The following is a 17,415-nucleotide window of genomic DNA, read 5'->3' as shown; positions in this document are numbered from 1 at the left end:
ACTCAAGAGTATGTAGATACCCACTTCCACAACAACACTAATATGGAAGGTGAGTCAAAACACAGTAGACAGCAAAAATGTGACTTAGACAACACCCACACTACAGGGCCGGACATATCAGCAGCAGCTGTGCGTGGGTACCCCCCCAGTTCTCCACCCGTTTGGCAGCCCAAACTTCCACCTCCCCATTGGTCCAACCACGTTGGAGCAGCCACACCACAGCGACAAGCAGATGTATCAGACCTCGCTGCCCTCCTCTCACGCCGTGACCTACTGACAGCAGGACTGACAGTGTTTGATAACAAGCCAGAGACTTATCTAGCATGGAGATCTATGTTTCACAATGCCACTGAAGATTTAAACCTAAAGTGCAGTGAAGAACTTGATCTGCTCACTAAGTGGCTTAGTGGGGAGTCTCTCCAGCATGCTCTGAGAATCAGGGCTGTCCATGTTAACAATCCAGAAACAGGTCTTCAGCGTTTATGGCAAAGGTTAGACAGGATTTATGGCTCATCAGAAGTTATTGAAGCTTCTCTGTTCAAACGCCTAGAGAGCTTTCCCAGAGTTACTCCGAAAGACAATCACCTTCTTCAGGAACTTGCAGATCTCCTCCTGGAACTTGAAGCAGCAAAAGATGAAGGATATCTACCAGGCCTCAGCTTTCTTGACACTCCAAGAGGCATAAACCCAATTGTGGAAAAACTCCCACATACCCTGCAAGAGTCATGGATCAAACAGGGGTCCAAGTATAAGAAAGAACACAGAGTGCACTATCCGCCTTTCTCCTACTTTGTTCAGTTCGTGAATAGCAATGCTGAAATGAAAACTGACCCCAGCTTCATGCTACAAAATTACAGCACTGGGCACATGAAGATAGAAAGGCCACTGGTGAGACAATCACATTTTAGAGCCCCGCTAACAGCAAACAAAACACAGGTTGGCACATCCAGCAACAAATCTAACACTCACTCTCCTGATCCCGACAAACAGTGCCCAGTACACATGAAGCCCCATTCACTTGCAAAATGTAGAGGGTTTAGGATGAAAACACTGGATGAGCGGAAAAGTCTGCTCAAAGGGCTCTCGATCTGTTACAAGTGTCTCTCATCAACAGAACACAGGGCCAAAGACTGTAAAGCTGATATTCGTTGTCTGGAGTGCAAAAGCAATACCCACATCTCTGCCATGCATGCCGGGCCACCCCCTTGGACAAGTGGGAGCTTTGATTCTACACCAGAGGCACACGGCGGGGAGCCAGACATCCCGAGCTCCACAGTGACCACATCTAACTGCACTGAGGTATGTGGACAGGGACAACAAGGACGGTCTTGTTCTAAAATTTGCATGGTGAAAGTATATCACAGCACAGCCCCTCAAATGAAAACGAAAATGTATGCAATTTTAGACGACCAAAGTAATGTGTCACTGGCTCGTTCTCCCTTTTTTGACATGTTTAATGTACATGGTGAAGACTTTCCATACACAATGAAAACATGCTCTGGCACAACGAACAAAACAGGCCGTAGAGCTCACGGCTTTGTCATTGAAGGTGTTGACGGAAAAGTGTCCATACCACTACCAACACTGACAGAGTGTAATCAGATTCCTGATAACAGGAGTGAGATACCCACCCCAGAAGCTGCAGCTGCTCATCATCACCTAGCTCACATAGCCGCACAAATACCCCCTCTTGATCCAGAGGCAGATATTCTCCTCCTCTTAGGCCGTGATGTAATTCAGGCTCACAAGGTTCGACGCCAGGCAAATGGGCCCAATGAAGCACCTTACGCCCAAAAGCTTGATCTTGGATGGGTAATTGTTGGGGATGTTTGCCTCTCGGGAGCTCACAGACCCACAGTGAACTCCTACAAGACTAACATACTGGATAATGGCCGCCCCAGTTTTCTCTCTCCCTGTTGTAACAAAATCTACACAAAGGTGAAGATCACAGAAGAATGCCCCCTTTTTGAGAGCACACAGGTCAAAGATGAACTGGGCAAACACATCTTTCAACAAACTACTGATGATGACAAAATGGCACTCTCTGCAGAAGATAAGACATTTCTGAACATTATGCACAAAGAGTTTGCTAAAGATGATGCAAATAACTGGGTCGCCCCCCTGCCCTTTCGTCATCCCCGACGTCGCTTACCCAACAACAGAGAGCAGGCTTTCACCCGCCTCATGTCCCTACGGAAGACATTAAAGAGAAAGACGGAGATGAAAGATCATTATGTGGAGTTTATGAAAAGGATCTTCGACAAAGGTCATGCAGAAAGGGCTCCCCCTCTCAAACCCCACCAAGAATGCTGGTATCTCCCACACTTTGGTGTTTACCACCCCCAAAAGCCAGCAAAAATCAGAATAGTCTTTGATTCAAGCGCCCAGTTTGAAAATGTGTCTCTGAATCAAGTGCTGTGTAAAGGCCCAGATCTCAATAACAGCCTTGTGGGCGTGCTTCTCAGATTCCGAGGTGACCCACATGCTGTGATGGCCGACGTGGAGCAGATGTTTCACAACTTCACGGTCAGAGAGGACCATCGTGATTATCTGCGTTTCCTGTGGTTCCGCGATCACGACCTGGATGGAGAAGTGGACGAGTTTCACATGACAGTCCATGTTTTTGGGAATTGCCCGTCCCCCTCAGTTGCTATCTATGGACTCAAGAAAACTGCTGTGGAAGGAGAGAAAGAATATGGCAGTGATGTAAGGGAATTTATTGAGTGCCATTTTTATGTAGATGATGGGCTAAAGTCATTTCCCTCTGAGACCCAGGCGATCGACGTCCTTCACAGAACACAAAGGATGCTGGCTCAGTCTAACATCCGCCTTCACAAGATCTCATCCAACAGCCCTGTAGTCGTCAGTGCCTTCCCAAGTGAAGATCTAGCTACAGGTCCGCAGGAACTCCAACGTGGACAACACGCCCCACTCATGCAACGCAGCCTTGGGTTAGGCTGGGACCTGTCGACAGACCAATTGTCATTTCAAGTTGAAATCAATGACAGGCCTTTCACCAAACGTGGTGTATTGTCAGTCATCAACAGTTTGTATGACCCACTTGGCTTCGCTGTGCCAGTCAGCATCGAAGGCCGCTCCATTCTGAGAGAGATTTCTATGGACATTAGCGAATGGGATGCACCGCTGCCGAGGGAGAAACAGGACAAGTGGCAACAATGGAAAGATTCCCTAATGCACTTACAACAGCTCAAGATCTCCCGCATGTATACATCCATCTCACTATCTGAATCTCAGAGAAAAGAAATGCATGTTTTTTGTGATGCATCCACAAAAGCTGTTGGAGCCGTCGCTTACCTGAAACTCACAGCAGGCAATGGGCTCAGTGAAGTTGGGTTTCTTCTTGGAAAGGCCAGGCTGGCTCCAAAACCAGACATCACAATTCCAAGACTGGAACTTTGTGCTGCTGTGCTGGCTGTAGAAGTGGCGGAAATGGTCCAGCAGGAGCTTCACACTACTATTGATGAGGTGAACTTCTACACCGACTCGAAGGTGGTCCTTGGATATATTTTCAATGAAAAAAGACGCTTTTATGTGTATGTGCATAACCGTGTGGAGCGCATTAGGCGTTCTACCCAGACCCACCAATGGCATTACGTACCCACACAGCTAAACCCAGCTGACCATGCCACACGAGCACTGCCCGCTGAGCATCTGTCTCACTCTACATGGCTTAGCGGACCTGCCTTCCTTAAGAATTCAGGCCAACGGCAAATACAGAAAGAACCTTTTGACCTTGTTTGCCCTGAAAATGACACCGAGCTGCGCCCAGATATCGTATCCTGTGCCACCTTTCTGTCAAAAAAAGAGCTCGGGACCACAAGGTTCGAGAGATTCTCAAATTGGAGTCGTCTGCTGAAAACTATTGCCAGACTGCTGCACATTGCCAAGTCCTTTATAGGCGAAACAGAGAGTGCATGTCGTGGATGGCACACGTGCAACAGCTATGCTACAGAAGAACAGCTTCAGCAGGCCAAGGTTACTATCATTTGTGCAGTTCAAAAAGAGGTGTATGCGGATGACATCAAGTGCTTGGAGCAGAGTGAGTCCATTCGCTCACAAAGTCCACTTAGTAAGCTGAGTCCTTACATAGACGCTGATGCAGTTCTTAGGGTCGGCGGCCGGCTGGCAAGAGCTCAACTGTCGACAGATGAGACACACCCCATGCTCATTCCCAGTAAACACCACATAACCCAGCTCATAATCAGACACTTTCACGCACAAGTATGTCATCAGGGCAGACACTTCACCGAAGGTGCGATCAGAGCTGCAGGTTTTTGGATTGTGGGTGGGAAAAGAGCCGTCAGTAGTGTCATCTTCAACTGTGTCATATGCCGCAGATTAAGGGGAAAGCAACAAGAGCAGATCATGTCAGATCTACCAGAAGACAGAATGTGTACAGACCCTCCTTTCACGTGTGTGGGCCTAGATGTTTTTGGTCCGTGGCCTGTTACAGTCAGAAAGACACGAGGAGGTCAAGCAGAGGCCAAGAGATGGGCAGTGATCTTTACGTGTATGAGCACTCGTGCCATACATATCGAAGTGATAGAAGCAATGGACACTTCATCTTTCATTAATGCTCTGCGCCGTTTCGTTGCCATGCGAGGTGCTGTTAAACTACTCAGATCCGACTGCGGCACAAACTTTGTGAGTGCTTGCAGAGAACTCCAAATCGACAAGAAGGGTTGTCATAATGACAAAATCAACACGTATCTTGGAGACAGAAGCTGTGAGTGGCAATTTAACCCTCCACATGCATCGCACATGGCTGGATCTTGGGAGCGCATGATTGGCGTCAGTCGGCGGATCCTTGACGTAATGCTGCTGCAGCACGGAAATGCAAAGCTCACACATGAGGTGTTAGTGACATTCATGGCAGAGGTCACTGCAATAGTCAACTCAAGGCCACTTACCACAGTTTCTGCTGACTCAGAGCATCCTGAGATTCTCACTCCTGCCATGCTACTCACACAAAAGGTCGGTGCGCCCCCAGTACCACCAGGTCAGTTCCATGATCAGGACCTGTTTAGAGCACAATGGAGACGTGTACAGTACCTAGCCAACGTCTTCTGGGGACGATGGAGGAGAGAGTACCTCAGCGGACTACAGGGTCGTCGCAAGTGGAGGGCATCAAAGCCCAACCTACAAATTGGAGATGTGGTCCTGCTCAAAGAGGGACAAGAAAACAGGATTGACTGGCCACTAGGGCTAGTCACAAAGACCTTCCCCAGTCAAGATGGCAGAGTAAGGAAGATCGAAGTCAAGATCATCCGCAGTGGCGAATGTAGAGTGTACCTGAGACCCATCAGTGAAGTCGTCTTACTGGTACCTAAGAGCTAAGCCTGAAAGACTCTTAATATCCTTTGTAATAGTGGGATTCAGCTTTAGTTGGTGTGACGTCCTGCAGACGTCAGGCGGGGAGTATTCTGTCCCTCCTGTTATTTCTAAGGTATGTTTTTTATAAGTTTGTTATATGGCGGATCATAATTATTAGTTCTGTAATTAACTGTTGCAACGTGTCAGAAAATATGTTTATTCCTGATCTTGTCTGGGCAAAGCCTGCCATCTAGTGGGTTGACAGGGTAGCGCCATGTTAGAGCGCAAGCAGTGGTTTTCTCCCAGCGCTCGACAGGGAAGGTCCATTTCTCTGTGTCTCTGTAATTTCCTGCATCTGACGCCCTTGAAAAGGCATAATCTGTAAGTGTGGCAAAAACGGTTTATTGTTCTCACTTATTAGTACCTTGTTCAGCAAAGTAATGAGTTTCTTGTGTACTTAGCAGAGTTTGTTACATTACTAGCACAAGCTAGCTGTTAGCCCTTTGTTTAGCTTGCTAACATGAAGCATACTAGCATTTGGTGTTAGCTGTATCTCTTGAAATGCTACGCGGAGGTAGTGTTGATACTGAGATTGTGTAGTGACTGTTTACACAAGTCAACAATATTTAATGTAATCTTTGTGTATTTGTATGGAGAGTGAATACACTGTATTCTGTTTCTGTTATTACAGTTTTACAAAAAGAAAAAATAAGGATCAGTAAAGCTCTGAAGAATGCCACGCGGTCTCCTGAGTGTTTACTGAAGCCATTTAATGTTTAGCTCTCTGCATAAGCTGATAGAGACGTTCAGCTGAGGGCAGAAGACTAGTGGTCCCATCATTTTTGTCCAGGCCTGTTTCATGCATTTACTTTTTAAATAATTCCCTTGAAGCATGGTTGAAATCAGTGTCTGACTTTCATTGGCTAACATTTATAGAATTTTTATTTATTATTACTTTTGTCTGATTAAAGTTATTTCTGTGACCATTGTGAGTTTTTCTTTTATTGACTGAAGGGTACTAACAATTTTGTCCACATCTGCACATTCACTTAGATACAAGGTTAGGGGTTGCCACCTCAGCATGCAGTCAAGTCTTGATAATGACCAACTAATTTTATTCAGGTGTGTTCTAGCAGGGAACCATTTAAAAGTTTCAGGACACCGGCCCTTGAGGACTTGAGTTTCACACCCCTTTTTTAAGAACAAACACCGCACGATACTGAAATGTGTCAGGTTTCTGGCTATTGATTCTTGGGAAATCCCCATATCGGTTTCAAAATGCTATTTGATGCTTATCAGAGATGATCTCTGCTTTTTGTGAATGATGTGGTTCTGTTGGCTTCATTGGGTGATGGCCTCCAGCTCGCCTTGGGAATGAGAATCAGCACCTTCAAATCTGAGGCCATGGTCCTCAGCCGGAAAAGGGTGGAGTGCCCACTCCGGGTCAGGGACGAGTTCTTGCCCCAAGTGAAGGAGTTTAAGTATCTCGGGGTCTTGTTCACGAGTGACCTTTTCCCACAATTTAATTATGTTATTTTCATACCTTTTCTCTCAGTGCAAAACAAGAGTGCCACTATCTCAAAATAAAATAAAAAAAATAAATAAAAGATGCAGTAGAGGGTTTATCTTATGTTTTCAAAATTCTGAATTGATTTTCTCTCAAATTTCTCTCAGAAAAACTTAATTTTACTGCTTTAAACGAGTGGACACTTATTTAAGTAGCTGTGTTCACCCGTTTATAACCCTTTCCTTTTTCATAGGTCTATGTTTCAACACCTCTTGCAGCTTCAGCTTAGTCTGACTGTATGACAGATGTACGACCTACTGCCCTCTGTCTGTGACACTGAAGTAATGTCACACAATCAGCAAGTCTGTACTCTTTCTACCTTATCTCTTTGCCCCCCTCTTCTTTCCTTTTTTTTGATCTGCTCACCATGCAAACAGAAAAAAACAAACAAAACAAAAAACGAACCAAAGAGGTTAAAAAAACAGAAGAACCAATACGGAACCGAAATGAGAAGCTTGAAAGGACCAATAAGTGTGGTTTGACAAAACATTATGCTACCTTCTTCATTGCTCAGTTGAGAGAATCATGACTGGTTCATTTCCTGGTAAAAACCCAAACATGTACTGTAATAGTTCAATTAAATGTAGCACTACAACTGAAAAGTAGACAAACCTGAACCGTTTTTTGTGACCTGTATGTTGGTAATGGTGTTTGTATTTCATGTTTTCTGTCATGCGTGACTGCTGTTGCTGCTTCAGAACATAGCACTTTAACACACACGTGAATGTGTGTTAAATTTTGAGTCCACTAAAAGCACTTAAACATTAAAAATCATTGAATTGTTAGTTTTAAAAACAGATGATTAATTTTTAACAAATCAAACTGTAATTTTTTTTGTATGTCTCTGTAGCTTAAATAATATTAATGTGTCCAGATATGCACAAACATTAAAGGAACTCTTCTTTATGTAAAAAAACGGTAGCCTACTGTTCCTTAAACACTTGCAGAAATCCCAGACAAAAAGTGGAACAGTAGGATACAATGCAGGTGAGTGCTGAGATGTGAGAATGTGGAATATTAATAGTTACAAATGAAGTGATCCATGAGTTTAATGGATCTGAATAAGATGAAAAATAATTGTTTTGGAATTACATTATGAGTGTAAAGTGTCTTTAAAGACAAGCTCAGTGATTTATTCTTATCTTTGCTTTTCTTCATCCACCCTGAAAACGATTTCTGGAAGAACTCACTCTTCTAGGAAAACTCTCACATTATGTGAACTTTCTGCTGCTCATAAGGAATTCTCATCTGCTTTTGCACTTTCCTGCTTTCTGTAAACATTTTTGTCTCTGAGCCTGTTGTGAGTCTGCCAGTTAAGTGTTTAGCTATGACAGATATGCTCTTATTTTAATCAGTTGATTAATCCACATACATGAAGCAAAAAAACCAGCATTGCTGGTGTCTGATGTACATAACTAAAATGATTGTGTATAGGTCATAGTCAGCTATGCTCATGTGGAATTGTTTGTTTAGACTGTAAGACTTGCAAGACTTCAAGACTTGAAACTGCAATTGAGGTTTAAGTTTTACTGATACTATGTTAACCTCAGCTGCATCTACTGAAACTCTAACATCACATTATCAGCAAGTCTGTACATTTGTAACAAATCTACAAAACGCAGCTTTGCTAACATGATCATTTGTCTTTGGTCCAGTCATAAACGGGTGGGATCTAGTTTGATGTCTTTGTTTCTCGATGCCATTTCTGACACTGACACATGTCAAAGATACATTTGTATTGCTTAAAACACTCATAACTTTACTCATCTTAAAATATGGCTAACGCCTCTTTAAAATGTATTTATTTTTTCTCCATGAAACATTTTTAATAAAAAGTAACAACTGTTCATTTAACCAACCAAGAAAAGAAAAGTTTTACTAGCCCCAGAGGTGTGGTTTATCAAAATGTTACTCTGCTTCCTTCACTGCTCAGTTGGAAGAATGATGTCTTGTAGTTTAGTGCTACTTCCTTTTTCTCTGCTCTACATAATAGCAGTACAAGGTAAGAAATCGCTCTGTTGTTTTTATAACTATTGTTTTGTTGCTTTTAAAAATCTTTTGGTAATACAAAATGCCATGTTTGTAGTGATGCTGGTATTTTTAGTCACGATGCTGATAAAATTCAACATTATACATTAGGGCTGCACGCTTTTGCATAAAATGAGAATCACGATTTTTTTTTGCTTAGAATTGAGATCACGATTCTCTCACGATTTTCTTTTCCAGTATAAATATTTATTGCGCTTATTAACTGCACATCAACTTCGTAACAGTTGTAACAGCTTCGACTGAACATAAAAACAATAAATAAACATAAAAACAACAAATGTCTCACATTTTTTCGTTGCTGCAAAATGTTGTACTGCTTGAAATTCCGTCTCCACCGTTGCTTGACACTGCGTGTATAGAGCAGGTAGTGCAACAATAGAAAAATAGTTGCGGGACGGCACTGTGTAGCGTTTGTCTAGGGTGTTGATCATTTTCCTAAATCCCTCGTTTTGCACAGTGTTGATGGAGCCATATCTTTGGTCAGGTGATAAGTAATAGCCTCTGTAATTTCTTTGTGCCTGCGGGAGTTCGACGTGTATAGGGAAGCGCTGTATAAGGTTCCCGTTATTGATGTTTGGGTGGTTGACCGGGACGGATTTTCTCCTGTCACTTTCTCGTCATCCCTGACGTCTTCTCCGTTGTTTTTTCCCTGCCAATTCTAGCAGCCAGCTGCTGTATCACGTGGTATAAGGCTCCGCCCTTGTCATTTGTTGAGCAGGAAAAGTGAGCGCTTGTTTTCATGCAGATTACGTCCCGGATCAAAATGCGGTACAATCGTCGTCGTCTTTTTATTATTATTATTATTATTATTATTATTATTATTATTATTATTATTATTATTATTTAAATCGTTGTCATTTGGAAATGAGATCGCACGTAAGTATGAATTGAGATCGCGATTTCTAATGATTAATCGTGCAGCCCTATTATACAGTTAAATGTAGTTTACACTGAGATGTTCAGTTAGTAGTGTGAATATCTGCTACAATCGTAGTCAGTGATCCAAAGTCATAGTGAAAGTTATCCGTCAAAAATACTTCAAATACAACAAGACATGCAGACTGGGGAAACCAATGATCAAACCACCAACCTTCCAGTCAGTAGATTTGCTCTACCACCTGGGCCACAGCCACCCCATTTTAAGGTGTGATGAGACCTGGTCATTTAGCATTTTCATGTGTGAGAAGAAGGATTTTAAACTAAATTTGTGATTTAAGAGGAAGGCAAAGAAGAGACACTAATATAGAAAAAATATAACCTCTCCTTTTAGTTTGTGTTGGTGCAATGTTTTGTACTAATTGAAGGCTTCTCAGGGAGCTTTTAGAAGAACTTGATAAAGAATTGCAATAGTCCATCATAGAAGTAACAAATACATGAAAGGTTTTTCAGCATCACTCTGAAACAGGAGATGTGTTTGAAAAGCTCCTTTTCTTGACCAAGGAAACTAAGGAGAGGCGGGTAGGAGAATTCATAAGTAGAGAGCAGTATATAAATAGTTATATCAGAGCTTTCTCCTTCAGTCTCTCCTTCATGCATCCTCATCAGGTCTGCTTAATTTTAGTCAGTAATTTGTGCTGCTTATGCCAGAATTCTGGTTGTTACCTAAATGTACTGAATCTTACACATGTTAAATGGACTGGTTCTCATACAGCTCTTTTCTGCTCTGAGAACTCAAAGCACATTATACTATTTGCCTCATTCACCCGTTCATACCAATGACTGTTTTCTACAGTCATTGGTTTATACTAGCATTTTTTTCTATGACTTTCTATGTAAGTGCTTCTGTAACATTCACACAGACTCATCAGAGAAAAACTTGGTGGGTTAGTATCTTACCCAATAATATTTGGCACGCAGACTGGTGCAAACAGGAATAAGACACTAACCTTCCGATTAGTATGTGACCTGTCTGTCGCCACAGCCACCGTTACATCTCCTTAAATTATGGCTACACTTTGATTATAGATCATAATCTCAGTGTGGAGTTCTTACATAAATCTTTATCCAACAAGAACTGGACAAAAAGCAGTATTTATTTAACATGCTGTTATTAAAAATTCATAGCATTTAGCAAATTATGGCATGAAACGGAAAATGCAGTTATAGGTAATGTTTGCATAATCTGAGCCACTTTGCTAAAGGAAGTAATAAAGGAAGTGCTGAAGCTCTGCTCCTTAGAATATGAACAAACAGTTCTTATGTTGTTCACCACACTTGTAAACCAGGATTTGCATATGTAAAAAGAATTTGTGTATGTGTAAAAAAGATTTGTGTGTGGACTTAGCCAAAAAATACGTGTGAAACTCTGCACTCAACTTTCAAGTTACAAGTACGATTTTTGACCCTATTTTTCTTCCTTTCATCTGATCGGCCAATGACATGTCAATCACAAATTTAACTATCCAATCAGAGAACAGATAGGTTTGGCTATTGGAGGGGTGCTTTATGGAGCTTCTTGAAGGGAATAAATGCCCTTTTACATGCCAGCCCAGCGTTTTCCTTCATCACCAGGAAGTGATTGTGGAAATGACAGTCTTCACTAGTGGGGATAGTTACAAAGCTTTCTTCAGATACATGTTTTTATTGAACATTTGAAGAACCAGCAAAAAAACCCAGAAACTCTTGGGATGCACCTGCTCCTTGTCGTTTCAGAGATGGAAACGACAAGGAGCAGGTGCTTCTAGTACAGGTAGAGCTGCTGCCTAGGACCTGCAGTTCAAAAAAGCCCCCCTCCGACAGCCAAACCCATCTGTTCTCTGCCATAAACTTTCACTGAATATTTAATAACCCATGTATAACAGTTTCCTTCTTTGGTGTACATGAAATTATTTTTAATATTTTTTGTTTATGACGGTTTCTGAGGGGATGGGGTGTTCCTGGGTATTTCATGAGGAGATGTGTAAGACCGCATCTGTGCTTCCTGGTCTCAATCCTGGATAGATATGTTTTGGGTGGTTTGATATATTCATTCATAGTTATTAAAGGTCCACCACCACTGTGAGATGGAGCCTGTAATTCCAAAACAACCAGGCTTCCCACAAAAAGTTTATCTGCTATATGAAGCCCACACCATTTTCTAGACACCACAGACAAAAAGCAGTTGGATGTGACTAAACAATAATAAAAATAATCAAATAAATAAATAATAAAAAAAGTTGCATTTGATTTAGGAGGACTGCAGTTGCATGTTTACTATTCTGATATTAAGCATGGTCAGTTCTGAATTTTTCTGGAATATTCTTTTAGTTTTTGCAGTGTCGTTTATTTCTTGTATGTAGTCCTCTGAGTATGATATTGCTGCTTTGGTGTTTATCTTTGCCTTTAGTCCTCGGTTCCACATTAGATGATGCTAATTATCCCAGTCTTGTCTCCGTGTTTTGTCTTCTGACTGTGTCAAGTTCAGTGTCCAGGTCAGTGTTTGTCATTTCCTGCTTTATTTTGGTGACCTCATGTCTCTTATGTTGTTTTGGTTCAGTTCAACTTCCGGTGTCTAATTACTACTGATCAGTTTCAGATGTTGTCTCAGTTGTTGCCTTTTTCTTAATTATCCTGTGTGTATACAGCGTGTCTCAGTCTCCTTTTGTGCTGTGAAGATTCTGTCTTTAGTCATTAGTTTGCCTTGTTTTTTCTAACCAGCATCAATTTCTATTTTGTTTAATTGCAGCAATAAAGCTGCTTTTTAGCTTACCTCTCTTTTTTTTGTTCTTTTAGGGCTCCAGCCTTTGTTTCTGCTGCATGGAAAAGACTTACACCTGGATGTAGAGAAATTTGTTAACTTGACAAAAAGACTGATTTGCTCTGGAAATTTAATTACAGTAACAATATTGCGAAACATGTTTTTAATACTGATCCAGTCGTGTTTGACAATTATGAAGGAAGGGCTGAGTTGTTTGGACAAAATGACTCTTTGCTAGTGAGGAATGTACAACACAATGACAGTGGGGATTATACTGCAGTAACAATCAGCGGAAAAGAGCAAAGGGTAGCTGAATATAAGGTCATAGTTCAAGGTAGGTTTCTCTTTTCATTGTTTTGAAATGTTCACACATCATAGACCTGATTTTAATACTTTGACACTCCTTCCCCCCCCCCCCCCCCGATTCAGTGACTCCTGCTGACCTGACAGTGGACCCTGTGTCCAAGAGCTCAGACTCCTGTAACCTGACTGTGACCTGCAGCACAGTGGACTTTAACATTAACAGTAGTTTCAGATGTGATAGTAAAAGCTGCTCTCATGCAGAAGAAAATGATTTAAAGGTCACACATTTTTTTTCCTCTTTAAGTTTTTACCTGCAGCAAGACACCATTTTCTGTAATCACAGCAACCAAGTGAGCTGGAATCAAACCATGAAGGTGCTCAAATCTTACTGTGAAACAGAGACAGGTGAGAATACAACACCTTGCTGTGTGGTTTTTGCATGTTCTTCTTATGTCTATCTACTATCTTTGTTAAAGTCCAAAGATTTGCAGTCAGTGGGGTTAAGTCAACTGGAATGTAGGCATGAACTGACTGTAAGTTGTCTTTTTAAAGAGCTTGTTTAAGCAAACTGTCACAACCACATGTCACTTAATACTGTAGTTATCAGTAAAACATTGGCTCCTGTTGTAAATCATTTTGTTTAGTTTTTTTTTTTTTGCAAATAAATCCCAGTACTTACCCTAGTCAGAATTTCTGTGATATAATAATTTGATTTCTTCACAGTTCCCAGTGGAGCCACTATAATTGCAGCTTCAGCTTGTGTTCTCTTCTTTTTAACTCTCTTCATTACCCTTTGTGTCATCATGAAATGTAAGTTCCAGTTTTGTTTTGTTTTTTCTTTTTTCAGGGACTTGCTGCTACTTAAAGTACACAAATTTCATCTTGCATTGAAGCACACACTTCATTGTAGTTAGCTGTAGTTACCATCTTTAGCTTCAATAAGAATTTACACCAGAATTTTGAAGCTCAGAGTTTCCAGACTTAAGCAAAGACTGCAAAGTTTGACCATCTTCAAAAATAGCTCCCAGACTGTGAATCAACAGTCAGGTAATTTCAGTATGTGTGTGACAGCGAGGAAGTTGGTGACCTGCTATTGTGGCTAATATCTTAGGGCTTCATCACTCACATGTCTTCCACTGGGGTGTATCTATTTTCTACTGTAATTATGCCACCTTACTCAAATCATGGCTCCACAAGATGGCACTTTCTTCTCAAACACCGTTTAAATACAACAAATTTGTATAAACGCTTTGTAGGGCAGGCACAAAAGCTTTATACAGTTATTTTTTGCTTTGTGTTCCTTGTGCACACCAGCATTGTCTGAGGGAGGGGGAGGGGGAGGGGGGGGGGGGGGAAACAAAGCAAAAACATTGGAACAGAAAACATTGTTTTTATTAGCTTTAAGAGGTTGTGTAATGTTGGTTGCAGCAATTCAAAGGCAATCTTGATTTCCACAACTGTCACAGTTTGCCAAGGCAAGCTGCGTGGAGTGTGAAGAGTGACCCAGGTGCAGACATTCTAAAACTCAAAGTTAACTGATGACGAGCAGTTTATTAAGGCAGGCAGAACAGTACAAAATAAAAGGGCAAAAACAATGCAAACTAAGCAATAACCTAAACTGGGTAAACTAGAAAGGAAACACAAACTATGAAAAACCCTGGCAAATATAAAAACAAACAAAACTATAAACATGGCAATGATGATGAGGATATATGAAAACCTGAATGCAGGTCATGGCATGGGAACAACACAGACGATCCGACAAAGACTGAATGAGAAGGCACAGACTAAATACACACAGGAGGCTAATGAGAGAAGTGGGAACATATGGGGGAACAGCTGACACACATGAACATAACGACATCACAGTGGAAGTGTAAAACTAATGATGAACACAGGAACACAAGACCTTTTCAAAATAAAACAGGAAACATAAGACGCAGCCATGACAACGTAAGACACAGACATGAAACACATGAAGGGCAAGGGAGACTTAACAGGGGTGGAAGACAGAAGGGGAATCTAATAACAAAGAACTATAACAACCTAGGCATGATAAAAATGAACTTAGAAAACCTGAAGGGCTTAAACATAAAACAACTAAAACTCAAAACTCTGGGTCACAAGACCCAGGATCGTGACAACAACCCATTAGAGACAATTGAAATTTGTATTATTTATGTAAAGATGTACGTTGTCTGTAAATATATCATAAATATACCTCAAACTACTCAAAATTTATATAAAATGAAAAATGCCAGTGTTAAATTGATATGTAGTGTATATTCTGTGACTATGTGGGGGTTACAGTGTAGTTATTACGATAGTATGCTGCTGTTCTTGTTGTTTTTAATGGGTGACTCTGACAGGTTCCATAGGCATGTTTTTCACACTGAATAAAAGCTGTAAAAATATAAAAATCACTTTGACTGCAAAGAGGGATGAGGGTTTTTTCTTCTTTTTTGGGCAGACTGATCTGTTTACAGTCTACTGACAAAACAGGGTTGTATCAAAGTTCTAAGTAAATAGCATGAGTTAACAAAGAAAATCGGGAATAAATGTTATTGTATTAGTCCACTATATCACTTCTGTTTGGCTACAGTAAGATTGTTTCTTTATGTACTAAAAAAATCACCTTGTAGAAGATGTAAATGTAACACTTTAATAAGGAAATATAATTTCCCCTGTAAAATGTAAATTTCAAGCAAGTCAACTTATATTTTCTATGACTGACTTACAGGTAAAAGTAAAAGAGGGGACCAGGAAAATACTATATATGCGGTTCCTGAGGTAAGCATAATAGATTTTTTTTTTTTTTTTTTTTTTATTAAAGAAGAAGAAACTCTCCCACTCTGCTAGTCAAACTGTAGGTACAAATGGTTCAATTTTGAGTAATTAAATTATTAAGAAACATTTTTTTATTTAAATGTCCTTTTTTATTTTAAACTGGACTGAAATCCAGGCCATCCAGCTATATACGTGAGCAAACACTGTTTCACAAACTACTTTCTAAAATCAACACCATCTTCTTTCTACACCAACTGTTCCACCTAGTCTGCTGATGCAGATCCAACCTTATGCTTCTTCTTGTCACATTTAGACATCACTGTTTGTGATATTTTCTCGCTGGGTTATTATTGTGTAAACATGTAAGATAAATATTACATTTTCCTAACAAAGCACTTTTGATTTATTTCCAGGACATCATTCTAGGCCAGACTCAAAATCAGACTCCCTCAGGACATCACTCATGTCATTCTCCAACATCTACTTATGCTTTGGTGGAGTTTCACACTGGACAAAAATCCGCTAAGACTGAAAACATCCCCCAGCCAGAGACGGTGTATGCTCAGGTGGACAGAGCTGCAAAGCCCAATTCTACAGTCCAACAACAAACACCCAAACCTGAAGAAAACCAGTAACTGTATTTATAATGATCAACAGAGTTCACTGATGTACCATATATGTAAAATGTGGATGTTACTGTTACTGTGAGGGAAACATGTTAATCAGAAGGAATGTGGATCTGTTCACTCACATGTAGCTCACTTTAGACACAAAGGTGTCTAAAGTGGTCTAGCTTAAAGGTAGCTGGATATTTCTCTTAATTTGAATTAACAGAGCTAGTAAACCCAATTTTTATTCTTTCAAAGTCTTGTTTTTGAGAACATGAAATAGGCACAGAGTTTACAGACATAGCAACAAAAAAGGTAGAGTCAGCTGAGAACCAATGAGTGTATGTAGCTGCAGACTATTGTGAAATATCTGCAATATTTAGTGTGTTCTGTTATTACACTAATAATCATACTAATATATGTTTTCTCTTTAATCTCTTTATTAACTTGTCATAGATAATGACATAGACAATAAAATGGAGTTAATCTGCACTGGTCACTCCACTTTATTGTTATTAATATTTATATTTAAAAAGTGCAATACTGTAATTTTCTGCTGCTCATTCCTGTGCAATATCCCATCTGCCCATTAAACTTGAAACCATTCAAAGGCAGATAAGGTAACATCACTTTTATCACACTGTGCAGCACACCTAATCATACAGATAAATAGACTGTTCTAATAAATTACCAATGGCCATTTTTCCAGACTTAGAAAGAAAATGTCACATGGTTGTAAAAAACAGTAGCCATATGTGTGTAGTCTGTATGGGCTTGTGTGCAGTTGTGGCAGTGATGGAGAAAACAGAAGAGCAATTTTTTCAGTTTTTTTTGTTTGTCTAGTCAGATTGACTGCAGTAATGATGTGTTTTCTTTGTAGAGGCTGAAACAATAAAGAGATGAACACTAAGTCAGTTTGGAAGACTTTAATACATGTACGTGGATTCCTCTTACATGCAAAATGGAAGAACAACAAGACGCTTTTAACTACAGTATATATAGTGTCAATGTCCCACAGATCATTCTGTCCTCTAGAAAGAGCCCTCTTTGTCCCTACATATTGACACCTGTATGATGACCCATATCCCCTA

General features: G+C 40.5%; 1 pseudogene across 1 annotated transcript; it reads left to right on the top strand.

Moving 5' to 3' along the window:
• Positions 1–8,842: 8,842 nt before the first annotated feature.
• On the top strand, positions 8,843–16,986 carry LOC148097693 (uncharacterized; annotated as a pseudogene). Its single transcript, XR_015716749.1, has 6 exons — positions 8,843–8,903; positions 12,662–12,960; positions 13,056–13,334; positions 13,653–13,739; positions 15,670–15,719; positions 16,130–16,986. The product of XR_015716749.1 is annotated as an uncharacterized LOC148097693 (transcript).
• Positions 16,987–17,415: the final 429 nt, after the last annotated feature.

This window comes from Neolamprologus brichardi, chromosome 18 (assembly GCF_056152115.1).
Source record: "Neolamprologus brichardi isolate AB-2024 chromosome 18, ASM5615211v1, whole genome shotgun sequence".
Lineage (NCBI taxonomy): Eukaryota > Metazoa > Chordata > Actinopteri > Cichliformes > Cichlidae > Neolamprologus > Neolamprologus brichardi.
Note: the sequence above shows the minus strand (reverse complement) of the source record. Positions and strands in the feature narration are given on the sequence as shown.